Raw genomic sequence first — 3,403 nt, 5'->3', positions numbered from 1 at the left:
GAGAGAGAGACAGAGAGAGAGAGAGAGAGAGAGAGAGAGAGAGAGTGTTAGCGTGTGTAACTTTGTGTAAATGTAAGTTGTTTGTTGGACATTCCTGTGTATTAGGCGGTGGGGGGGGGGGCTGTGAGTCAGCTGTAATCAGGCCACTCTGCGTGATTGGGCATTTAGGAGCCTGTCTGTTTGAATTCATTACAGCAGAGTAATATACAGATGCTAATCTCTCTTTCTCTCATTCCCTCTCTCCCCTCCTTCCCCTGTCTCTCTGTGAGCACGACGAGGACTGTTTCTCCTGCCGCCCTGACCACCCCTGGGCAGCATGTGAACAGTTTTGCTTTGACATGTTGACAGTTTTTGTTGACAGAGTTTATATATAATAAAGTAAGTCAATGGTGAACGTGGGAGTCTGTCGATACAGCTTTCTCGTTCTGTGTGGTGCTGTGGTGAGATAGTGGTAGGTCCCTGGTAGCACACTGCGCTACACACATCCATCTCCACTCCACCACACCACCCTACTGGGTTACGTCATCGTCCTCCCCAGTCAGACTTTGTCCCACGATAAGCATCAGTATGCCATATGACGACACCACAGTAGCTAGGTGGTGAATGATAAACAAACAAAGTCATAAACTCTCTTCGCTCTGCGTCACCACGGGCGAGAGAGAGAGAGAGAGAGCTCCGGGTGTCATGGCAACGCCCAGGTGCAGTAGGAATGCGGGCATATTCAGGTGGAGGCTCTTTGAGTCCTCAGGAGTGTTTGGCATTCCGCTGTGTGTGTGTGTGTGTGTGTGTGTGTGTGCGTGTGTGTGTGTGCGTGCGTGCGTGTGTGTGTGTGAGTGCATGCATGCGTGCTAGGGGATTAAAACACATTCACTTTGGCTGTGCATACCGAACTCTGAGTTGATTTGTTGGAGAGACGCTAAAGGGAAATAGGAGGAATGTGGAATGTGCTTAGAACAAATGAAATGTTCTCTCTGGAACGCCAAAGCCTGCATGTTGAGATGTGCCTTGTTTGCAGGCCACATTCTTAATCAACGGAAAGCATAGCCAGGTATATCAAATGAGAAACCAATGGAGCCGTCCATTAGACTGAGAATATAAGCCTCTAGTCTAAACACTTACACACATCCTTCATCTTTAAGCTTTTCAAGCAAACTAAGACAAATAAAATGTGCTCTAGAGGATTTCTCCTCTAGGTGTGTGTGTGTGTGTGTGTGTGTGTGTGTATGCGTGTGTGTATGTGTGTGTGTGTATGTGTGTGTGTGTGTGTGTGTGTGTGTGTGTGTATGTGTGTGTGTGTGTGTGTGTGTGTATGTGTGTGTATGCGTGTGTGTGTGTGTGTGTGTATGTGTGTGTGTATGTGTGTGTATGTGTGTGTGTGTGTGTGTATGTGTGTGTCCACTGATGCTGTCATGGGAGGACCGAGGGCCTCATCAGCTGTTGACCTACGCGACGCATCAATGACCCACAACCCCGTGGTGTTCCTGCCACAGACCATCCCATTGGCTGGTGGAGCCGCACCATGTGACCCGCGGGGTGTCAGAAACGGGCTAACCCTAACCCAGAGACACTTTACCAGACTGACCCAGAGACAGTTTACCAGACTGATCCAGAGACAGTTTATCAAGGTGTTCAGATACCAGTGGCAGGATGGTCTGATGGGGAATGTCAACAACTGTGAGATGGGTGACTTATTTGCTTCTGTCTGTGTGAGGAGATCTTGTCGTTGGGTCAGAGTGTTGCAAGCTGGAATGAGAGAGAGACTATGCCTGTCTGTCTCCTACATGCGGCAATTCTGCAATGAATCAATTGTCCTGAGGACCCAGCGACCCGTGTATGAAGTATATCATTGATCCTGAAGAGCGTTGATTGTTGAGGGGCTGTTTTACATTGAACGGTTGGAATGACGCAACGCAGAGACGAAAGATAATCTACCTGACCTATTCTCAGAGATCAACATCCTCCACTGTGATCAATATCATTATCTATTAGCACACAGTCACTTTACTCAATACCGCCTCTTACACCCACTGTCACCGAGGGCAATACTCATGACATTCCTACTTGTACTATTTTATTTTACTATTTGTACTGCTGATTGTATTATTATTATTTAGACGTAGTGGTGGTCTAGTGGATAGTGAGTTGGACTTGTGATCGGAAGGTTGTGAGTTCAAATCCCGCCTGAAACCCCACCACTACTAGTGTGCCCTTGAGTAAGGCACTTAGCCCTCAGTTACTCCAGGGGGAATGTCCCTGTGATTCGTAATTGTAAGTCGCTTTGGATTAAAAGCGTCTGCTAAATGGCAAAATTATTTATTATTTAGACGTATTTGTCTATTAGTCTCCCACAACTTCACCTTTCACAATTCACTCATGTCCTGATGGTTGGGCTTGGGGTTGGGGAGGCACGCGGCGCGCGAGGCCCAAAGACAACACAGACACGGAGCAGAACGCCCCGGATTAGGATCCATTGTTCCTCTCCCAGCGCCCCGGCTGCCCCCCCGGCCTGCCCCGCGCCCCGCTTACCCCCTCCGTGCCCCGGCTGCCCCGTCTTAATCACCGCTGGCTAGCCACCCGGCCCAGGGTTACATTCCTATGCTGCTGGTTCACCCAGAGGCCTTAAAGGGGCAACCTGTCATTCTGTCATCCTGTCATTCTGTCATTCTGTCATTCTGTCATCCTGTCATTCTGTCATTCTGTCATTCTGTCATCCTGTCATTCTGTCATCCTGTCATTCTGTCATCCTGTCATCCTGTCATTCTGTCATTCTGTCATTCTGTCATCCTGTCATCCTGTCATCCTGTCATCCTGTCATTCTGTCATTCTGTCATTCTGTCATTCTGTCATCCTGTCATTCTGTCATCCTGTCATCCTGTCATCCTGTCATTCTGTCATCCTGTCATCCTGTCATTCTGTCATCCTGTCATCCTGTCATTCTGTCATTCTGTCATCCTGTCATTCTGTCATTCTGTCATTCTGTCATCCTGTCATTCTGTCATCCTGTCATTCTGTCATCCTGTCATCCTGTCATTCTGTCATTCTGTCATTCTGTCATCCTGTCATCCTGTCATCCTGTCATTCTGTCATTCTGTCATTCTGTCATTCTGTCATCCTGTCATTCTGTCATCCTGTCATCCTGTCATCCTGTCATTCTGTCATTCTGTCATCCTGTCATTCTGTCATCCTGTCATCCTGTCATTCTGTCATCCTGTCATTCTGTCATTCTGTCATCCTGTCATCCTGTCATCCTGTCATCCTGTCATCCTGTCATCCTGTCATTCTGTCATCCTGTCATTCTGTCATCCTGTCATCCTGTCATCCTGTCATCCTGTCATCCTGTCATTCTGTCATCCTGTCATCCTGTCATTCAAACACAGCAGCAATCCACTGGACACGATCGCGT

This window comes from Nansenia antarctica, assembly GCF_963989245.1.
Source record: "Nansenia antarctica genome assembly, chromosome: 8".
In the NCBI taxonomy this organism is placed as follows: domain Eukaryota; kingdom Metazoa; phylum Chordata; class Actinopteri; order Argentiniformes; family Microstomatidae; genus Nansenia; species Nansenia antarctica.
The sequence above is the reverse complement of the archived record's forward strand: the minus strand, read 5'-3'. Positions refer to the sequence as shown.